General features: G+C 40.0%; 1 protein-coding gene across 4 annotated transcripts in view; it reads left to right on the top strand.

The window, feature by feature from the left end:
- Positions 1 to 22753, top strand: part of SGCZ (sarcoglycan zeta) — a 764963-nt gene that overhangs the window by 99350 nt on the left and 642860 nt on the right. The gene's annotated exons all lie outside the window — the stretch shown is intronic.

The raw sequence follows: 22753 nt of genomic DNA, 5'->3' as shown, positions 1-22753 counted from the left end.
CCAAAGGGAAATCTGTTTTTGTGGTTAAGACAAATGAAATCAGTAGGAATCAGGTGACTAGGTGCTCTTGAAAATCCCCTAGGTGCCTAAAACCTTCTAAAATCTGGCCCCAAGTGCTTGATCTAACCCAGGGTAGATGAGAGCTAAGTACAGTTCCTGATTCTTTATGACTGGTAAGTAATTTAATTGCTCTCTCTGCCTCTGTCTGATAAAATGGAAGTAATATTTTCCTGTCTGACAGGGCTGTCTTGAAAATCAATTGTCATGTTTGTCAGAGGCTCAAATTCTATAGTGACTTGATATGATATAGGCTATATAATTACCTAGATATCCTGTCACATGGAGTATCTATTTCACCTGCCTCTCCTACCAAAGAAAACGGCATGTGGCAATGTCAATATTCTCTGCAGCTGTGTGTGTGGTGGGGGGGGGGGACTTACTTCATTGGGAGCAGGCTTACAACTGACTCTTTTTATGAAAAAGCAACCTGAAATGGGAGGTAGAACAATTTACTGTACAGTATTACCGCATATCACTATTTTTGTGAACCAAGAGTTTCATAATATTTGGATGCTTTCACTTCTTACCATTCCTTCTCTCTTCCCCCCCCCCTCCCCCACCATTTATTTGCTTGAAAACACTAGTGAAATGTGCTTTGCAATCTCTGTAGGTTGAAGATACTGTGCAATATAGGGATCTGGTAACAGAACCCAAATATGGAAATAGCACGACAAAGTTCTTCAGAGGGGTGTCTGGGAATATGTGAATAGAAAAAGCAGTTGCATTTTTGTTGTGCGTAATCATAGTGGAGTCAAAGTTAATGACAGCACCAATTTGGCTACAAGTCTCGAGAGAAGACTATTAGCTGAACAATGTTGTTTCATTATGTTACTATTAATGTAATAGTCTCTTACAAGCTTAAAAATAGATATTTTCCCTATCATTTTCTTTAAAAGAATGCTCATTTGACTTTTTTAAAGAGTGCTGAAGTAGAAGAGCATTTCTTTGATTATATTATTATGAATAAATATGCTTATTGTGGTGGAGCCTAATGGCCAACCAAAAATAGGGCCCTGTTGTGCTAGGCACTGTACAGACAAAGTAGTTGATAGCCCCTGCCCTGAAAAGTTTAGTTTAAACAGACAGGACAGACATGGTGATGGAAGAGGTAGAACTCATAAACAGAGTTGGACAATGCAATGGAAGCAAACAGCATGTTAGTTCCATGATTTCTTTTTTGGGGAGTAGGAGGTATGGAGGATGGGATACACACTTTTTTTTTTTTCCATTTTAGAATGGAGAGAGAGTGAAGGAAAAGAGGGGGTAGGGGTGAAGAAAGTAAGACAGGCAGTTGTGGAGTGAAACTAAGTTTGAGACTGGAGGAGAGAGATGGGGAGGCTTGGAACAATTGGCGCAGGGCAGTGAAAGTCTGGGTCAAAACTGTAGAGTTCTCTGAATGTGCACAGGTCCCTGTTCTGGCTGTTTCAGAAACTGCCCCAATTGGCTGGAGGAGTATCTGGCTGGTTCCACACAGCTCTGTTTTTTCTCAAGCATGTGGTGACAGAGAGAGGTTTCAGCTGGATCCTAGTTTCCTCAGACTTATAGGGAGTCTTGCATAACCTGAGTCCAGGGGATGGGCTGAGCTCAGCTGTGCCCCTTTTTAATCATTGCCCCTCAGTGCAGTGGTCCCTGGTTTAGCTGCTTTTACCAGCTGGTGTTTGTGCTTTGTAGAAGGATGCTTCCCTGACAGCATCAGGTACTCTTTTGATTTTGGAATGTTGTTTTTGTTGCAGAATATTTCAAAACAATTATTTCAACAGTGCATCCATATAGTTTAGGGCAAAATCTTCAAACATTGAAGACTTATGAGCCTAAATTCCATTTTCAGAAGTGACTTAGACACTTATCTACCTTACACACAACTATACACCTGATATGCAGGTCATACTGGTGCACCTTCTCTTTACATGCTTGGAGATTCTTCTTGTTTGTATTTTTTTAAAGTAAGAAATTGGAGTGGTGGAAAACTGCTTGCAAGGTGGCAAGAACTTTATACCAAACTACTTCCTCTCTTGGTTATCGGATTTCCCATCAGACATATGAGTATAGCTTTAACTTTGCTTTACAGTAACTAGTCAAATAATGAAAATTTTCAATGTGTTAAAATGCTAAAGTTCACAATATTATGTACACTTTTGATTCACTGCTACTTATGTTCCTGGCCCTGGCTGTACATTGGAAGACCTGTTTGGTATGTGGCTACCCTGCTGAGTTCTACAGATTATTCTCCAAAAGATCTGTCACCACTTCTGTACTAAGCCTGGAAGGGTGTGTGGGCAGCTACCATTAATACTGCAGTATAGCCCAGGAATGGATACTACAAGCAGTCATTACTCTCCCCTTAGAGCAGCTTGATATTTGAGCTGTACTAGACTCAGGAGCAGGATGTAAATTTTCTCCCAAACCCATACCCTCTCTCTTGGGGCAACAGTGAGACCAGCAGATCTGTCCTATAGGATGCCAGGTAACTGTAATAACACTGAACTGATATTAGGCTTGCATGTTTTAGGATAAAATGTTGACAAATGTTTAGCTGCCCACTTGCTTTGGCAATACAAATGAACCGACAACCAAGATTTCTAACATGTGGAAAAGATCTTATCAATATGCTGATCATTCTCTATAAGTCTAATTCACTCTTGCCCTGTGGCCAGCTACTCCCGAAGACCATAAATCTCAGTGAACGGCCCTAGCACAGTATGCCAAGCACAAAGCCAGCTCTGCACTCCACTTGCCCAGTCCCCAGTGCGGGGATGGGAAGGGCCAGGCTAGAGGTAGAAGGAGGAAGATAAAGAGGGGCAGTCCTGCCTCCAAATATTTCCCCACTTCTGCAAGCCCTTACAGAGATTATGGCTTCAGGGAGTGCAAACTGGGAGAAACATCAACTGCACTAGGGCAGAACCGGTCCTTTCAGTTGGGAATCAGGAAGGGTCAAGCTGCATCACCTCAGTCCCTGTGCCAGTCCAGTCCCCCTTTGTCTGGGATCTAGATCTGAACTTTATCAAAATGAAGTTTTGGTTCCACCCCCCATGTCATCTGTTCATGGGTTTCCAAATAAAATGATGATTCCACAAATTGGCTTTGGAGGAGATCCTATTCTCTGAAGAATCAGTTTAACCAAGAAGAATCTAGAAAGTAGGGTTTTTTTTTTTTTTAAAACAAAGTTCATCTTATTTAATAATCAGTTAGAAGGGATTTTCCACCTCTAGATATCTGGGTTTTTATTTTGTGATCAGTGAAGTATGCTTGGCTGTCTCCCCTAGCCAACTTAATCCAAGCACTGCAGACTTTTTCTATCATGAGTCTGAGTCCAGAAATGATATTGTAAACAGCTGCATAAGATATATAGGACATTATAATTTTGAAGAAAAAAGCTTTCACAAGAAGAGTGAAACACTACATGTAGCTTTCAGTAATATTTTTTTACATGTTTTAGGGTTCTTGATAGGGCATTAGAGTCAACATTTTCCACCAACAATAACAGAAGATGAGTCTGTAAATCCTTAGACTGTGCCACAAATGCATCCTCTCTATCTTTGAACTAAGTTACATGCATTATCAGGTTGGTAAACTGGAGATCAGCTTTATTTCAGAGAGGGTTTTTTTTGGTCAATACGCTAGACCACATCATCGAAGGCTTCTTTCATATGCTCTCTAATGGAGTGGATTCTGCTTCCTTTGGAACTCTGATTTATAGTTGGTGGTTTAATCTGTATTCCTAAGAGTTTTCTTGATCACAGACTACATCCAAGCAAACCTCTAGCAGTGGAAATTCAGCTTCAAATTCTTGCTGTGAGGTTTGGTGGTAAGGCTCTTCAACTGCCCTCCCTCCCCCTCCCCCCCTTTTTTTATCAGCAGAATAAAAAAATAACTGATCACTAACTAGAGATGTTTTGAAGAATGGAAGCAAAATGACAAGCTCTCAAGTGTTAATGTATAAATATTTTTAGAGTAACTTACTAAATTGATCTTGCATTAATCAAAATAATAAAATTGACTTATTGATCAGTTACTGTTCTGTGAAATATCTGGTCATGTGCTTGCTTTTGATGTATTATATTTGAAAGTAGAGTTGCTTGAGATTAGTGATCTTTTCCATGACACTTTGTATAGATGACTTCACTAACAAAATGTGGGTAATTCTTCAATTCCTCTAGGTATTTTGGGTTTTTTTTTTTTTCCCAATATTTTGTTGGTAACCATATTTGGTGGTAATGAATTCTGAAGAAGACAAAGATAGAGCAACATATACAGATAAATTACAAATATTTTTATTAGATATACACATGCACTCCAGGTGCAGTGGAGACACAAGTGGCCCAAAGTATAGTCCAGAGGATTGGCCCTTCAGATGGGGCATCTGTAATTGAGGAGTGTGACTTTAAACTATAATCAGCAACCAGAACTTTTTCTTACGGAAATCCTAAGGTGGTCTGGTAAAGGTGACAAATAGTATTCTGCCTCACAGTGCAGCAGGGAGCAGCTAACAGAGCATCTAAAGCTATTTTTTTAAAACAGCTCATAGAAAACACACAAAATGCAAGTGTTCCTTTAAAGAAAATAAGTCAAAATCAATTTGCTTACACTCCTGAACAGATGTATTAGGTTCAGCCAATCAGAAAACCGGAACACGTAACTTGTGATCAATTGTAACTAACCAGCTAAGCCCAAATACCAAAAAAGTGAACTGCAACTTTAAGTTATCCAAATAGCCAAAATGTTCATATAGATTACTCCTCCATAAATCTTTGGGATAAAATCCTGGACCCAGTGAAATAATGGACGTTATGCTATAGACTTCAGTGGGGTCAGAATTTCACCCCTGTTTTTTAGAGTTCCTTCCATTTCATGAGCTTGAGCATAAGTGATTTTTTGTTTAAATACATTCTTATGAATATTTCATCTCTAATGACAATGTGTTTCTTTAATCACCATATTGTGACATGACTATGAAAGACTGACATAATTGTTAAATGAGCATTTTATCTTGTTGTTCTTGAAAGCCACCTTCACTCCTGACAATTTAGATGAGCATATTTATCTGCAGTCTTGAGTATATATTACAACTTTGGCTTGCCCCATACAGCAATTCACCTGTCTGAGTCAATGTCATGTGATCTCTAATATAGTTTTTGTTCTATTGCTCACCTAGCTGGTCACAGCCAACAACTTTGACCTGTGACGACATATGGAAGAGCACCAGCAGAGCATAACTGCAGCTCCATCTTATTTAGGGCAGTAAATACCCTTATTTTCACTCCTACATAATGAGACTTAAATTTTAGTTACTTTTCAGGCCCCCAGGAAAACTTAGAACTTTCTGTGGGAAAACTGCCACAGAGCGGGGGGGAGATTAGAGAATGAGTTCTGGGCAGCCAGATGGCACAATATCTTAAGCCACTTATGATAGTATTGGAGATGATATTTATAATTACTTCACAAGTAATGCAGCATTTGGGGCACATTTGATTGTACTTTAAATGCTTCTTTTTTTTTGCTTTCGCCTGAAGCATCAGGCAAAGAGATCTGCCAAAGACCAGTATGAGGGCTAGATGGTCTGATCTCATATGATAAATCAATATTACAATGCTTTTCACTTGTATCAGCCCCATGGGAAAAAAGCACATGATGGCATTAAAAATGAAAATAAAATGAAAAGCAATGATCACAGTGTAGCAAAAGAACATCAAAATGTACATCATGGGTAGAAGATGAAGTATAAAAAGGTGGTGGTCATTTCATGCGGAACTGCATGGTTCTCTCCTCTCTTACGGGAATATACTTGCATTAAAACATAGCAAAACATGCAATATTGAGTAAATAAAATAGGAGTATGCAAAACAAATCAGCAAATCATGAAGAGAAGCTATACATAAGAAATGGTTTGAAGCTACTAATGCTCAGTAGTATGATGATTGTGGGCATGTAATGTGGATTGTAAGTAGGGCTGGTCAGGAATTTCTTCAACAATATTGAGTTCTCGAAACCAAAACTTTCTGGGAACAGACTAGTTTCAATTAAACTTATTTGTGAAATTTTAAGTCCAGGGTGAAATTTCTAGACAAAAGAAGAAAGGGAAAAAAATTATGGAATAAGGAGGAGAGAGACCAATTACCCAGAAATAGAGCTTCACATGCTTGTTATAGAAAATACAATGCAAATATAAGGAACATGGGTTTTTTTACTAATTTTGCCACTTCAATGTTTAAAGGAAAAAATAGGATTTTGTTTAACTGATAGTCTTGGTTATAATTTTAAATTTCAGCCAACTTTTCTAATACCATTATCCACCTGGCATGCCTAGCTGTATTCCTGTTTTCCCTAATTTATTGACTTGACTTTTTTTTTCAGCCAACTTTTCTAATACCATTATCCACCTGGCATGCCTTGTATTCCTGTTTTCCCTAATTTATTGACTTGACTTTTTTTTTTTTTTTTTTTAACAAATCAATTAAGTGCTCATGAAAATTATGGATCTTAGCAGAAATAATGTGGGTAGAGAGAGCTTCCCATAAAGCTCTGGCAAAAATCTATTTAAGTGTAACTGCATCATCCTTTCTATTCAACTGTGGTGTTTCCACTCAGTGGCAAATAACTGCTTGCTGCCAAAATGTTAAACATTTTGGGAGTTTGTGAAGCAAACAGAAGTCTGCTAGGAATGGATAGACAAGACTAAACTCCTTACACATGGTGCTAATGAATTCAGGCTTTCAGAGGTGGAAGGTGAGATCATAATTCAATTATGTAACCTTATTCCTCTTACTCTATTCTTTTGTCAGGACTAGTTGGTTACAAGAGTGTAAAAGTGGGTAATGGAAGGCTGTGTTGAAACTCCCATCCCATGAAACCATCAGCAGCTAAATGCAATCTGAGTTACCTTGTATCTATTAATGATAGATTTCCAGTTTAATATCCTCTAATAACATTTTCTTTGCAAACTAATACTACACACATCTTGGATCTAAAATAGGGAGAATCCTCAAATGTCTGATGTATGGTGTTGTGTTTTAATGCTGAGTCTTGTAGTTTCTGTTTCAAAGAAGTCACCTTACAAAAAAAAGTTGAATGTTGAATTAACTTTAGGGAGCTATTACTAGTTGAACTATTGTATTTCAAACTTTCTGGATAGCTTTTTAGCATGTGTTTCTGATTCACGAATAGGGCTATATGATAACATCTGGTTTCAGGTAATCAAAATTTTGGGTTTATTTTGTGGGGATTCATTAACCCTTACATGGCAATTTTAAAACACACCTGGCCCCTTGTCATCTTGATGTCGTTGTCCCACAGTTACCTTTTGCAACTGCCTCTTCCTGGGTGGATCCAGTGATATCCTACACTTTCCAGACTGAAACAAAGGCAGGTGCCAAAGCCCTCAGATACTGATATTCCTAAGGAACTTCACAGTTACTTGTGAGAGGAATTCTTTTTGAAGACTGACTAGTATGAATTTCCAAGGCATTTAACACTTCTCTCTTAAACAAAATATTCATTTAGAAGTTTATAAAATGCAGAGAAATAATCAAACAAATGGAACCAGCTCTCTTACTAGACAGTTTGACAATGTCCAGTTGTACCCAGCAGGCTATTTTACCTTCAGCCTCTCAGACAGTCTAGGGCACCTCTTTGTCTATATTTATTGGTGTACATTAGGCTGGGCCACTCTGCCCCTTCCCTATCAGGTGCAATCTGCCATGGATTATCCTCTGTGCATTTCTCCCCACTTAAACCAGTCTGTTCACCTCTGAGAAGCTTTGATCTGGACTATCAAAGTGAATGTCTTCAGGTATTGTTTTATAAGAACTCTTAATTAGAGACTTGATTGCTTTCTCAACATAAGAAGTCCGTCTCTTTCCTGGACTACGGAGGTTGTTGGCAGAGATCAGACAACTGCCAAAGTTGCAAATAAATATGTTCAGGATTAGGATACAGAAACTTTGGTTTCATACCAAAATGTAATATTAATACAAGATCCCATGGTCTTACTTTAACACGTTAGTTTTGCTTGGAGTTGTGGATTCACACAAACTAAAACTTCAGCAAAACTCTGTGGAACTTGCCAGTTTTCTAACAAAGTTGGTGAACTTCAGAATTACTCCAAGAGGATAAACTTCCTCTTTTAGGTTTAGGTGTCTTCTCAGTGGGGATTTGGCACTGATGGCATGCCCTGAGCTGCCTTTTTTTTTTTTTTTTTTTTTTTAAACTTTTATTAAAATGGTTGGCTGGTTCTTTCCCAAATTTTTCAGGGACTGGCCAGCTTCTCCAGCATCATCTTCACATCATCAGCTGGGTATCGGGTACTGGCCTGCCAGCTCCACTTTTATGCAGCAGTGGGTCTAAGAAATACTTCTAATTCCATTGCCACTGCTTGTCAAGGTAACTCATTGTATAGTGATGTTGTGGCCTCTAGATGTACCAAAGTAAATGGGAAAGCCTCTTTAGTGATTGCTGGGGCTATAGTTCCACACATAGATAAAATGCTTTGGTAACCACTAGTGGCAAGGCCACCGGATCTTCTCCTACTCACACTGCTGAAGAACTCTTGGAGGGGAGTTAACTTTCCTCAACAAAAAAATTCCTGAAAAGTGTGTGTATGGGGAGAGGGGGATTTAGCCATTTCTGAAGTGCTCAGAAGATAGCCAGTGGATTGCCCCTGAAGATGCTGGGAGGTTGGAGAGTAGCTGTTGTTGCCATCTTAGACTTCAACACTGAGTCACATCATAAACATAAAGGGAAGAACCAGGGTGCTGTTGAATTGGGGGAAAAGGGGGTGATTGAAGTGATAAGGGTAGGGGGGGAAAAGGGGTCCTGGACTACTCCAAATTTTGAGATTTGGAATTACATTGAAACCCAAAACAAAGATATGCTTAGTTTTCAATATGAACAGTTTGCACAGACCTACCTGCATATCTGTTTAGCTAGCTAGGAGCTTATCTGAGTATTTATTGTAAAGGACAGGGTTGTCAGAGTATTTTACCATAAGTGGAACATTGCCTTATGTTGGACACTCCACATGGCAACAGATTGTTTCAGGTCAGACTTTTAGATATAGTCTTTAAATAATGGACCTCAGTAACTCAGCCAGAGGTTATGGGTGTACTAAGAGGGGGGTGGGGGATGAGGTTCTGTGGACTGCTGAGTGCAGGACGTTGGACTAGATCATGATTGTCTCTTTTGGCCTTAATGTCTCTGAGATCTGCTGACAAGGACCATGAATTCACTGGAGGTATAAAATCTGGGGAGAAAATAGGTTGATGCCTTTTACCACAATTTAAAGCATATTATATTTTGTATTACTGTTACAATTTTGTGAACCAAACATAGTACAAAATCACCATGCCATGCACTGTGTGACAAATGTGACAAAACATGACAATTCAACATTAGTTGGATCGGGTGCTAGCTGTGAGACTGGGCAAGGAATATTTAACTGCCAGTCTGGCTGGTAAACTTGTCTGGGTCTGCAAGTAACAGCATGGTTGTACAATAGCAGAGGCTTTACAGCAGATATGCCTAACCTGGTTACTAGATGTTCAAACACCATGCAAATAGCAAAGATGTCTAATAAATATTTGACATTCACTGTTATAAACAGAACTATTTATGTAAAAGTAGGGATGTTAGCGTTCAATGGAATTTAAAGTGTCTCAAGAAAAAGAACAGTCAAAGTAAAATGGTCCGTAAGATTTTTTTTTTTAATATGTAAAGTAGCTTATCTGCCTAGCATCAAATTAACAAAATCTATGCTGTAATTCTACTCCAACTGAGTAAAAGCTGTCGGTCATCGATCCAGCAACACAACAAGATGTAAGCAAATGAGGAATGTGCCATGCTTGTTTAGTGACTCAGCTCTATACGAATCTTATAGAAGGTACTAATTCTCCTTAGTAACTGAGAGGTCAAGAGCTTTCATTCGGATATGAAAAAATACATCTTGGTTTCTTTTGAATGTTGGTTTCTGATCAGTTAAAATACTTACCCTCTCCTGCACACATAGCAAATTCACACCTTGATTCAGCAAATTACTTAAGCATGTGTCTAATGTTAAGCATGTGCATAGTCCTGTTGAAGTCAATGGGAGTATGCTTGTATTTCATTAGACACGTGCTTAAATTCTGTGCTGAAATAGGAATAGACCTTTAGATGCAATGTTATTTAGTAAAGGCTCTAACGGCCCTGGCCAGTACAGAAAGAAAACTAGACATATAAGATTAGTTTGGAGTGCCAAAGGATGAGCATGTCAGTATTGTGGTTCTAAGTAAAATCCTATTTAAATGGTGAGATGCAGGAATCTTGAGTTGCGTTCCAAGCTTTGAAGGGAAGTGCTCTGTCATGGGCACAGACTCTCCTGTCCATTCTCTGCAAACTTGACGACTCCTGCCTCATTCCCTCCAACGTGTTCGGGTCTGTTCCCCAACCCAAATCCTCATCCCAATCCCTCACTTAACCAGTCCTAGCATCCACTAATCAGGCTTCTCATCCCATCTCCTTGCCCAGCAAGCCCTAGTTCTCATTCCTTTGGATTCTCAGTCCCAGTCTCCCACTTGCAGTGTCCTTGCCCAGCCATTCTCAGCTCCTTCCCAGCTCCTTGGCCCCAGACTGCTGGCACAGCCAGTCCCAGTGCCATGCCTGCTCTCATTTCCCTCTCACATAATGAATTCCACTCCCCTTTCCTCTCACTTTCTCCCCCTCACACATACACTCTGGTTCCCACTCCCCTTGCCCTGTCACTCCCAATCTTCTACTCCTCATCTGACCTCAGTCTCCCGCCACCATCTACTGGCTTCTGTTCTCCCATTTCCTTCCCTAGCTCTTTAGTCTCTGCCCTCCATCCCCACCCTCGTATCTCCCAGTCCTTCTCTCCTCTACTAGCTGCCAGGGCCAGTTCACACCCACCCTTCCCAGGTTGCTTGTACTAATATGCTCCCCCATGAATCCATCTCTTGTCTCCTCTACATTGAAATCAGATTACTTCTCCTCCACTTTGCCTGGGACCAGTAGGGGGTTAATTGAGAAGACAGGAGTGTCAGGTTCCCTTCTCTATTGGTGTGCCAGACCCAGCACATCCCGCAGCAGATCAGAGCTGCAACTGCAGGGAAAGTTTTTTGATCAGCCCTGGATTGAAGTGCAGAGAGAGTCTTTAGGAAATGTGCCTGTTAAAATATAAGTCTGAGGATGTGTGAAATGCATGGTTTTTAAAGGCTTGTAACTTGTCCAGATTTGGGAGATTTCTCACAGAAAAGCCAAAAGTTACATTCCTGATGCAAGAACATCCCGTTATTAAATTTCACATCCCTGATCAAAAACGTAAACCAGGATTTTTTTTGACATGAGCAAAACATTTTCCCCCTACTTTCATTCTCTGAAATGGCTGGAATTTAAAAAAAAAAAAAAAGCCTGAGGCAGACAACTGGTGTGGGGAAAATTTTAGCCCAAAAATTTTAGCTTCCTGCGGGGCCACACTGCCACCTCCCTGGCAGCTTGCCTGATGAGCTGACTGGGCTCCCAGGTGCTGCAGCAGCCCACGAGGGAGCTTGGGAGCCCAATGACCTTTGTTCCCAGATAGTTTGCATGGGAGGCTGCCAGGAGGGAGCTGAAGCTCCAGCTCCATACCAGTTGTCTGTACTCTATACCTGAACAGTTCATCAGGTTGGATGTGTGGGTCTCTTTATTCATAAATAAAAGTACCGTTTCACTCTCTCATAAAGATGGTATCTACTGTAATGTTGCTTCTAGCTTTTCTCTACTTAGAACTGATCTGCTTTTTCCAGGACACATCTCACTTTCAAGGTTCCGTGTTTTAGTGACTCGGTTGTATTTTACTGAAAGCTACCAGCTTGAATGCAGTGATTTTAATCCCTAATTTTAATGTATTGAACATAGAGAAAATCTTCACAGAATTCAGCCACAGATGGTGCAAAAATTGACTTATACACTTAACTGTACACACAGTCAGTAATCCCATTGACTGCAATGGACTACTTGCATTGTGCAAAATTAATCAAGTGCTTTAATCTGTGCACGATCAGAGCCGAAGTCCCTAAGTAGCAGTCGCAGTCTGGAAACTTTACAGAGTATGGCTGTGAACAACAATGTCCAAAGACAAAATGTGATAAATCACTGAATCTTTGTTTTTATAGTGTCATAGTTGTACCAACTCCCACTGAACACAAAGCTGGGATCTCAGACTCTTGCCTTTGGAATCACTTGAGTTATTCTTTCTGCCCACTCCCTGTTTCTAATATGGTGTTTTCATTCAGGGGATTTTTAGTTTTTTAGTCTGGATTTGAATGTATTTATTTTATTTAGGAGGGAGCCCCGATGATGATCTTAGAGTCCCTACATGTTTCCAGCAATACCTCATTTAGTTTCCTTGCTAAAACCAGGAGTTCCAGCACCCAAACTGCACATTGTGGGAAACCTCAAACAACCCCCTAATGTAAAGGGGTTGTCTTTTTTGCAGATGAACAAGGGTTATGAAATAAAATACATTGAAACCTTAAGGTCATTTGAGACCCCTGCTTTCACACTGCAGCTCTTTGCATGCACACATCAGTGGCTCTGGGTGCAGGCATCTTCCTCTGTGGAACAGGTTGCAGGACTGTGCACTAAGTGGGCACTTGCAATGCTAGTGACAATATCCACAAACATTTTAGTATCTGGTAATTGGCTTCTCTCTGGTTTAAAAACAAAACCAAGATCAAATTAACATGAATAAAAAACAAGTGTATGTGATTCTGCAGATGGCTAGTGGCTTTCAGGGACTGCCAAAGGTATGGGACTATTTCTCTTGCTATCTGATCTGAAAGTTCATTTTAAGAAACAATTTCCCTTGAAACTAGTTTATGCATCTTTTAGTCAGCTTCTGAGTGACTTAAAGAATTCATGAAACGAGCTGCAATTATGCTTCCACTGCTGTGCCCAGAGAACAGTGCAGCCAGGGAATATTTGAATGTCATGTTTACAGTTTAATATTACCAAAGAAAGAAAAGAGGAATAAAATGAAAGGGAGATGCAGTGTGGGGGAGAGAACAGAAGAGTGAAGAACAACCAATTATAAAGTTATCCTGGAACTATTTTTCTTGGTAGATGGTGGGTGGGAGGGAGGGAAAATCATGTTGTTGTTGGTAGGGATGGAGGAGAGGGTAATATTTTATGACAAATTATCAGCATCATGTCTGGAAACTTCTTAAAATGTGTACAGACCTACTTCATATATGATACATGCTTTAACTTTGTGCTGCTACTTGCTTAGGTGAAGCAAAAACAATAATCCATGGCTCAAGTTATCCTCTTCCACCCTGCCAAGGAAATGCTAAGCAGGAATATATATGGGAGAGGCAAACTCAGTGAAATTCCCCTTGTCAGTTTCCTCCGAACCTTTCTGTTGTGGAGGATAGCAGGGTTTGCCCTTGTGGAAGAACTAGAGTTGGCCTGAAGAGCCCCATGATAGGTTTGCAGACCCCCCACTCAAGTTAATGGAGTAAAGGAGCAGTATTGGGCCAAGAAGTCTCTGCCCTTCAGCAACTGTAGAGAATGCTTCAAATGGAGGACCTGTTTAAAAAGGACTGACATTTCCTGCTCTGCTTGACTGAAGTGTTGACCACACCCCACCCACGCTCCCTGACAAGGGGCAACAACTGGACATTGAAAGTGAATTGAGAAGCTCCAGCTGATTATCTGAATTATTGAGACTGTAGCAACCCTTTGGTGGTGGGGAGGGAGAATCAGAGTGCTGGAACCACGTCCCAAAGAGAAAAGGGGTAGGAAGTGGCCCAGGGAAGTTTGGTCTAGGGATCTGCTAAGAAGGGTCTGAGACTCTCCTCACCTCTTTGGGCCCTGAGCTGGAACCCAGTAGAGAGGGAGGGTCCAAGTTCCTCTACCCTTATCTCCTCCTCCTACCCAACTGAGAACCAAGAGCCAATTTACTGTAACTTTGTCATCAGGACCTCAGACTGCCTGGCAAAGCCACTACAAGACATTAGAAGCCTGCTGCAAGTCTGCAGAATCTGGTGTATTTTGGGAGAATTAATGCGCTCAAGTCGGGGGGACTGAATAACCTCTATCCCAGAATACTGAAAGAACTAGCTGAAAATCCTTGAGACCAAATTTGCAATTTTACACACAAGTCTATCAAATTGGACTTGGCACCATGTGACTGGAAAATAGCAATTGTAGTGCCACTATCTAAGTAGGGGGGAGGGGAAAAGTGATCCAGTTAATCTGACCTCAGTAGTGTGCAAGGTTTTTAGAACAAATTTTGAAGGAAAGAACTTTTAATGTTTCAAACTGGGGAATTTATAGCAGTTGGAAACAATAGAGAAGAAATAAAATCAAAAGGTTTCTAGCTATCAGAGTGAGGTTCTGGAGCAAATGTTTCAACAAGACTAGTGGTGGGGTGGGAAAACAGCCTAACAATTTTTAAGACAGAACTTGATACATTTTAGAATGGGATTACATGTTGGGGTTGCCTGTGATAGCAGGGGACTGGTCTCACTGACCCAGGAGGTCCTTTCCAGGCCTATGTCCCTATGAATATTTGGAGGCCAGGAATGTTTAGAGCTATATGCTGCTTTCAACAACAGAACTTGAGTGGAGAAAACACATAATCAGGACACAATCTTAGCTACATATCAAAGCATGTAGCTTGCTTAGAAGGCAGTACATTGAGGTATATAGTAATAGAGCCTAGGGGAGCATTTAGTGGTTATATTTATCAGTATCTATTTGCTGTTCATATTTAGATTACTGTTGCAGATTTCTCTTTACCTCCCACCATTACATTAATGTTAAATGATGACATTTAGCAGATGGCTGTCATTGTGTTGAATTTTACAACACCGTCTGTAATTCATGGAGAGTATTTTCATGGACAGACCTTTCTGTGTATGCTTGGTGCTTAGATTTTGGAAACCAATACAAATGTTTAATCTTTCAGGTTTAGGTTATTTTTATAAAACACTAAATGTAAAATTCTTAATGCTCTCCTACCTCTGACCTACTTCGAATCTTGAGAAATATTCTATGCAACCTGGATCTCACTCAGGGTATAGCTGTGCTGCGTCTGGGAGTGAACCTCTCAGCCTGGATCCACAGACTTGTGCTAAAAGGGCTTTAGCTTCCACTCTAAGAATAGCTATGTAGGTCTTGCGGCTCAGGCCAGAGCTGGGGCTCTGAAGCTTTGGCGACGGGGATTGGGGGGGGGAGGGGTCTGAAAGCCCGAGCCACTATGTCAAAGTACTATCTACACAGCTATATATAGAGTGGTAGCATGAGTCTATGAATGCAGTGAAGGCGTGCTCTGAGAGGTCAAAAATATATTTAAACACTTAAACCCATATAATCCATTACTTTTAATGTTATTGAGTACTCTATGTTCATTCCACTGAGCCAAATTCAGCCCAGGCGGACTTTTTGCAACTACTTTGGTTTCAGTGGCGTTTGCGGTCCTGATTCTATCACACTGACTTGATCCCAGTATAATTCCATTATAGTAATTGATTCTACTTGATTTATACAGCAAGTAAAAGGAAAATCGGGTTCATGGCCTCTTATAGCAGGAATGAAATTTAGCTCATTGTGTAAAAAATAAATAAAATCACGAAAATTTGTTAGTTTTATAGGCATTACCCTGCTAGCAAGAGAATCTGAATTCTATCCCTGCTGTCACTTTACAGTTCCATGTGCTTGTTAGGGTGCAGCACAGTGATAAGCAACAAGTTCAAGAGTCAATTTAGTTATTGTAGAATTATTTAGTTTGTCGATGAACAACCATTTTAACTTCATAGGCCTCATCAGAATCCTATATTCTGCAGTGGAAAAACAAGTTTATTTCTTTTGGTGGTGGCTGTTTTGCAGAATCAAAATGAGTCTAGCACTATTCTTAATATGAAAGGAAATTGTTTATCCACTTGTATATGCTAGTTGGTGCAGGCAATGAAAAGTGGGAATAATAAATAGTTGACTATTTTATTGATATCACTGCGGATTTAGAATCTTTACTATCTTAGAAGTATAATAGCTTTCAGAACAGTACCCAAGTTACTATGATACACTGTCTATTTAGCCAGACCTTTGAAACATCACTGGATTTATTTGAAGAGAAAATCAATATAGAAAAGAAACATTTTTAGCTGCTCTTGCTTTTTTTTTTTTTAGAATATGGCCTTGTGCCGAGTATCCAAGATTTTGTTTGAATGTAAATGTCATTCCTGAATGCACTAAAAATCATCAGTTTAGACAGAATCTAGCAATTTTGCAAAATAGCATGTAGCACAATATTCCATTACACATACCAAAAAAATTGTCTGATTTCAGCTTGTACTTGTGCTGTGCTGTGCAAAGTAGGTACCAAAAAGGAACAGATACTCAGCTGGTTTACAGAAGTGTAGATCCCATTACTTCATCACAGCAATACCAGTTTACATCACCTGAGGATCTGTCCTAAGAATAATTCTGAATATCATTCTGCAGCTATTTTCAGGTCACTATACTATGCTACAATATCGACTAGAAATAACGATAGCAAGGTAGAGCATGCAAAAAATATAACCCTTTGCTTACATGAAAAAGGACATACTCTCTTGATCTACTTAAATACTAGTAGTACTGGGGAGAATATAAATGTATTGAAGGGAGAATATACCATAAAAGTTCAAGATAAATGGTTTTATTTAACATGAAATTGTTACTAATCTACTTATGTTGCTTCATTTTCCTCAGCTATTGTGTACTGTTGCTGTGTGCTATTGAACAGCTGCTGCATTTCATCCCAGAGACTAGGTATTGCAATATTTCCTGGGTGAAATGTCTTTACCTGTTTAGTAGCCATATCATTTTCTCTACGAGGCTTAGAAGGGATGTCACCAAGTTATTTCCTGGTGGGCCACGATGACCTGACCATCCCAGGGGGGAGAACGGAGCCTAAGATAATGTAGTCATACTGAAACGAAGAACTGATACAAAAGGGTATATCATTTACACATGGGGGTTTAGTCCATATTAATTTACGTCAGTACTATTTGAAAATGCCTGTGTACATGACACAGACCCTTAAAGCACATTAACTCCCTACTTGGTGTGTGAGTTCTCTTTCAATAAGTACTAAATTCAGTGCAAATTCAGTTAGCGCAGACTATTGATGTGCATGCAATGCTAATGCAGACTGCTTTGGCAGCCCTCCAACAACTATCCCATGTTGCTTTGTGGATATCCAAGAGTCCTGTCTGGTTTTCTTTGTTTGTGTCCTCCATTGCTCTGGGATCAAGTTGACTGGATATCCCCCTCTATTTAAAAACTGGTGCACAGATAAGATGACCCATTTGCTCCTGGATTCAAATACATTGGCAGTACCGTGATATTACTGCAGCAGGCTTACAACATATGCCAAAAATAGCTGTTTGAAGCCATGGTGAGATCCTTGACTACTTCCTTGCCATCTGGGGAGAAGTGACATTGCAGGCAGCTCTTGTGACCAGCTGTTGAAATAAGAAACATTTCAAGGAGATTGCACAGCAGATGGCCAAGAACGGTTGCAGCCAGGACACCTATCAATGCTGTATAAAGCGTAAACAACTAAGAAATGTACAAAAAGGTGGAATGACTGAGTCAAGTAGTGTCCATTTTGACTTCACCGTTTATTGAGGAGGTGGAGAGGATTTCTTGCCAGCACACCTCTGCAGAACCCAACGCCCTTATGGACAGTGGTACCACTACTGCTGCCACCAAGGACACTGCCACCCCAGAGGACAAGCAAAAGTCAGAGGAGAAATTACCCTGAAGTAACCAGGATCCCTCTGGAACCTGGGGCACTGAGGGCAGCCAGGAAGGATGCCAGCCTGATTTTCTAAACCTTTTTAAAGTTTTTGTTGCCGCCCTTTGAACCCTTTCCAAATGTATCTATATCTTTCTTAAAGTGTAGCACCCAGAACTCGACACAATACTCCAGCTGAGGCCTCACCAGTGCTGAGTAAAGTGGGACATTATCTCCCGAGTTTCACATACGATGCTCCTGTTAATACCTGAAGTGGTGATAGCTTGGTTCACAGCTGTCTCATGTTGTTCACTTATTCAACTTCTGATGCCCCAGGCTTCTTTCAGCAGAACTACCACCTAGCCATCAATGCCCCATTTTGTAGTTGTGCATTTCCCCAGTTCTCCAGAATTCTTCACATAAAGACCCCCAAAGCTTTCTGAAATTATTGATGGGGCCAGTCTCCTTATAGCATCCCAAAATTCTGCAAGGAGAACACTTATTTCAGGGTTCCCTCATCTCACCTATTTTTCCATAATCAATCCCATCTGCGTCCACTGCAGGGCAGCCAGCTTCCATTCCCTGTCTTGCCAAAAGCTTCCTCCAGTCCTACAAAACTGACTGGGTGTGTCAGTTTACCAGCCTCCTCAGTTTTTTTCTATGTTTTTCCAATCCCAGGACCTCTAGGACATAGTGTCTGCTCTTTGAGCACTGCCAATCAACTCTGAAAATCTGTCATCTCAGGACTCGATAATTCAGGAACAATGGTCAGTGCTCCCTCATCTTCAATATTTTGGAATATCTAATCTATAGCTTCCCTCAGTTTCAGGAGTAATTATCTGCTGATATCCCACTACAGACACTAAATGTCACTAAGCTATTGCCTAATGGTCCACGATGACCTGACCAACACGGTGGAGAGCGGGAGGTGGAAGCAGGGGAATTAACAAAAAGGTGCTAGAGAAAATGTAAGAATACTTAAACTAAATATTGATACACCATTTTATATCATCTACACTGGAAGTCTTTAGTCTCATTTCCCCATAATATCTTACCCCTCAGAAGCCCAAAGTTTCCAAGGGACACAGAACCCTGTTTGGCGCCCTACCTTCCTAAGACTCATTACCTTTATACCAAGGTGATTCTCATCCTCTGCCCCTTCTAGAGCTGTTATTTTTTTCTTTATGCACTCTTTCAACCTCCACCTTTTCCTGAGTGCTGGCTCATCTCTCTCTCAAGCTAGGTCAGGTTTATATACCCCAGATATTTCCGACTCCTAGCAACCTCTGAGAGGACTAGTTAAATGGAGATAACCGCTTTCTCCCCCCCCTGCCCGCGCCCCAATGAAACAGTTCACGCTGTCAGAGAATGGAAGGAGAAGAGAGAATGCTCAAAAGGTCAAACGTCTTCTGAAGCTGGGGTCTGAACAGCATCATTTCCTTGACCCCAATCATCTTTATAATGCTCAGAAATTCTGGTCTATTAGTTCCATATAGCTGGGACACTACAAATTTAGGATTATGTGGCTGGAGAAAAGTAGCCATACAAAGAAACAAGGAAAATCCATAGGATTAATGTTTGTCAGTATTAATTCCCATCATTTTCTAAAGTTTGTTGACCCCTCTTGACCATAACTTGGTACCACATGACACTTTGATTTTAAAAAAAAAAAAACCTAGAATGATGTAAAATTAATATAGCACACAGTAAATTAATTGGATTTAAAACTGACTGATAGGTCTCAAAATGTATGTTTCCAAAAGGGGTCCTGCAGGGACTGGTTCTTGGCCCTATGCTAGTCAAGACTTTTATCAATGACCAGGAAGAAAACACAAAATCATTGCTGATAAAGTTTGCAGATAATTCACAAGTTGGGGAAATTATAAATAATGAAGATAACATTTCACTGATACAGAAGAGATCTGGATTGCTTGGTAAACTGGGCACAAACACAATATGCATTTCAATATGGTTGAATATCTATGTATTCATTCGAGAACAAAGCTTAACAGAGTAGGTTAAGGGGTGACTGAATTACAGTTCTTAAGTATCTACATAGGGAACAAATATTTAGTAATGGGCTCTTCAGTCTAGCAGAGAAGTATAACATGATTCAATGGCTGGAAGATGAAGCTAGACAAATTCAGACAGAAATTAACAATTGGTACAGTTTACCAAGGGTTGTAGTAGAGTCTTCGTCAATTACCATTTTTATATGAAGATTGCATGTGTTTCTAAAAGTTATGGTCCAATAAGTTTTGGTGGGAAGTTCTATGGCCTGTGTTATACAGGAAGTCAGATTAGATGATCACAATGGTCCCATCTGGCCTTGGAATCTATGAAAGATGTTTGGTTGTAGGTGGCTGAGTACCAGTAGCTGCAGCTTCCTAGCTCCCCCTCTGTCTCTCCTTAGCAAAAACCCAGTGACTTTTGTGTTTGAGTATCCTTTGAAACACTGCTGTCAGTCGGTCAAAATTCAGGCAAAATGTTTTTGTCCATCCCTATTTTTTTTTTTTTTTTTTTTTTTACTCTCTCACACATACATGTACCTACTAGTCTCAGACATGCACCTTAACTCAGAAATGTCCCCCTATTTTAATTACCCATCTTCTGACCCTCTCCCTCTCGGAATAATTTTAGCTAGTTCTGTGTCTGCAGAGTCTACCATCAGTCTCTTGCTGCATTTTGTGGAAGCTGAAAGAATTACTCTCTAGATACAGCATTGAATAATATTCTTCCCAGTGTTTAGTCACTACATATAATTCTTTACTTTTGTAATCTTAGAACAATAATTTTTCATCTCTAGTCTAGAGATGTCTGAAGCATCATCCAGTAGATTCTTCTCTTCTCCTAAGGGACTAAACACACAATTATACAATTGTAATTCTTTGGCAAAGAAGTGAGCATTTGTAGAGGCAAAATGGACTTTCCTTGAAAGATGGAGAATGTCATTCAAGCTCAGTAAATAGTTTGTGATGAATAATTTGGCTATTTTCATCTCTCTTCCTGTTTGCACAACGTCCAGTAAGACATCAGTTTGTTCATTATTCAAAATTTGACAAAAGGTTTTGCACATTTTCTTTTTTCTGTGGCCTGCCATTTCCAATTCAAACTGCTAGATGCATTGTTTAGTTATTAATCACATGAAGCACATGTCTTGTCTGTTCCAGGACTGGATGAGCATAACAGAGTAAGTTAGGAGCAGGGAACTATCGCGTGATTTATGTAATCAGTTTTCTAGTACCCAATGTTTGTGGTAAGCAAACTTAAATTGAGCTTCTCCTGAGTATTTGGTTGTATTAGGTGAACAATTAGATCTCCATGATCATTTGTTAGTAAAATTCAGATAAATGTTTGGTGAAAATGAACATAAGGGCAGGAACACTGCCAAAGTGAATTCATTTAAAAATCAAGTGGATATTCACACACATGGCCATGCCGTGACCATAATTCTCTCTTACTGAATTACTGTATGGTTAGAAAACAAATTGGGGCTGCCAGGAAGGCTGTAGAATGCTGACAGAGAAATCCTGTTCCTCTTTAAGGTATGGAACAGGAACAAAAATATTAGAAATGACCTATGCAGTTACTTGGTGCAGCACACAGCTGCAAGAAATTTGCTTTTAAACTTTGTCTGAAATCGTACTAGCAAAGGCAATGTGTTTAGCATTGCAGTGCTCTGTGTTCTGAGCCTGGCTCTTGAATCCTTTTAATATAGCCAGCTACATGGCCACTCGATCATATATGATGTAGCCATAGTGGTCAATTTAATGAAGTGAGGCTGTAAATATTGTCTTGATCTGGTACAGGATGATCTGTTAGCCTCAGCGATGGAAGGAAGGATTGATTTTAGATGGAGCCAAGGAATCAGATGTTAAGTTTTTTTCTGTTTTTGAGCAAGGCATTATTTTCCTTGAGGTCCCTCTTATTTAAGTAGCAAGGGAATCCCAACTGCCATTAAATACACAGCTGTAGTGTGCTTCTTACTGTACAAATAACGTTTTACAGTAGCAATCATCCTGTAGTATATATTAAAACATTCAGATATATCACTATAATCTCATAAGTGATATGATGTGAGCATGTGTTGGTTGTGGGAGGAGGGTGGCTTGCATAGGACTCTTCCTTGGGAGTCTCACATTCCTGGTTCTAGCATCAGTAAAACCCCTTCATTCACATGACGGCTGAAGGACCTTTCTGAAGATGTACAATGGGTGAGTGGAAAAGACCAAGTGGCCGAATTCACGGCACAGGTGCACTCTTAAAACCTGATCCAATATCCATTTAATACAATCCTTTCCATTGTCCTTTTTTTAATGAGTTTTGGATCAGGTGCAAGAGTGAAATGCCTATGCCCAGACAGTTTCTCCAGTCTCCAGAGGAAATCCTGCAGTTTATGGTACTTCAGTACAATCTATATTTTTGTCATTGGTAGATCAGTATGCACAGTGGTCAAGTTAATTGTTGCTCATTGCATATTTCTCCTGAACAGTAAGAATCTTTTACTCTCATCTGATAGCTATCAAGGAGCAGCTTCAAAGGCATCTAGTGGCATGTAAAAGCTTATATCATTAGCATTTTGTTACCTACTAGAGGAGGAGGTTCAACACTCATCTCTGGAAAGGAGCATTTTGTTAGCAATCCTGGATTGAACACAAGGAAAATGATGCAGCAGCTGTCCACCTGGTAAAAGGTGAATGCTCTTATCTACTGTGCATGTAACTGAAGGACTTTCCCTTCTGCAGTCTGTGTGCATGGCATTTCTACTATCCTCCATTTACTATTACTCCACTTTCCAGTCTCACCATGGATTCAGGCTGATGACGGAGTTATAGGTATAACTATAGAGGTGAGCGTAGCTTCTCTGTTTTGCTATCTTAGTAACTTAGAGGGAATGTGTGAATGAGAGTCTGCTCTAGACCCTTTTGTGTTGGTTCCATT

This window comes from Emydura macquarii, unplaced genomic scaffold (genome assembly GCF_026122565.2).
Source record: "Emydura macquarii macquarii isolate MOO-44397 ecotype Brisbane River unplaced genomic scaffold, CSIRO-AGI_Emac_v2 contig_3108, whole genome shotgun sequence".
In the NCBI taxonomy this organism is placed as follows: domain Eukaryota; kingdom Metazoa; phylum Chordata; order Testudines; family Chelidae; genus Emydura; species Emydura macquarii.
Note: the sequence above shows the minus strand (reverse complement) of the source record. Positions and strands in the feature narration are given on the sequence as shown.